Source organism: Egretta garzetta, unplaced genomic scaffold (assembly GCF_000687185.1).
Source record: "Egretta garzetta isolate BGI_Z169 unplaced genomic scaffold, ASM68718v1 scaffold231, whole genome shotgun sequence".
NCBI classification, from domain to species: Eukaryota; Metazoa; Chordata; class Aves; order Pelecaniformes; family Ardeidae; genus Egretta; species Egretta garzetta.
The window spans coordinates 4,356,369-4,357,378 of record NW_009258727.1 but is presented as its reverse complement, the minus strand read 5'-3'; the positions used below and the strand labels follow the sequence as shown (position 1 = coordinate 4,357,378).

Here is a 1,010-nt window from a genome sequence, read left to right as displayed (position 1 = left end):
GAGGTACTAGGGAGCAGATACAGCGTTTCTGAGACCCATGTGACAGGACAAGTAGTCTAAGAGAAATCCTTGAAGCTGGGACTAGGGTGATCAGAAAGAGAGGGAGTAGATGTGGAAGTGTCTGGATTATGCCCATGGATGCAGAGATCGCAGTAAGCGTACTGTCGAAGGGAGTAGCAGCAGTGGCTGCTGGAGGCTTCCTTCTTTAGGAATTAACTAGACTTGAGGGAGGAAGAGATGGGCATCCGTGACTGAAGGACCTCTAAAATCCATTCACTGGATGAGGACCCATGCAGATATAAAGAACATGTTTCTGTTTTCAGGCCTTTTTGGCAAGTTTAGAAGCACTGAAGACCTAATGAATATAAGGCTTGATTCTCCAGATTACTCAGTTGGCAGTAGATTTCACTTTCTGGAGGTGATTTGAGGTCTGTGTGTGAAAGTAGTGACGAATGCATGGAAGTTCTGTGCATGCCCCGAACCTTCCTCTGTCGCTGGACCAAAGAGGAGAAAAACTTTTCAATGTAGCAGTTTTTTTGCAAAGGACCCTTTAAAAAATGACTTGAAGATTCTGTTTTCTTTGGTAATTTGCCGGTGAATTCCTTTTGAAAGGAATAGTTTGCTTGCCTAGACAGACAAACAAAGTAAAGTTTAGATTATTTTTTTTAATGATTTGCAATGCTGCAATTTGAACAGGTTTGGTTTTAAAGAGTCTGACCTGTGAGGTTTTATCTTTTTTTCTTTTGTTGTGAAAACCTTTTGTGCGAAATGAGAGAGGTCAGCTGACTATATTTGGGTTACATGGCAAGACTGTTCTCTGCATACTTACACTAACATGGCATCATCGTGAAGACATCTGTAATCCATTTGTTACGGTTACCTCACCTGTGAGATGTTAGAAGAACTTGTGTGTGAATAACCGTACTCACTAACACAGGCGTGCGACTGTGAATATACAGCTTGTTTTGTAAGTTAGAAATGCAGAGAAAATATAATAAGGTCATGAATTG

The 1,010-nt window shown here is 41.1% G+C and overlaps 1 protein-coding gene across 5 annotated transcripts in view; it reads left to right on the top strand.

Annotated features, from left to right (window-relative positions):
• The window catches only part of FBXL4 (F-box and leucine rich repeat protein 4), a 64,929-nt gene that overhangs the window by 15,129 nt on the left and 48,790 nt on the right, over nt 1-1,010 (top strand). The window lies entirely within an intron of this gene.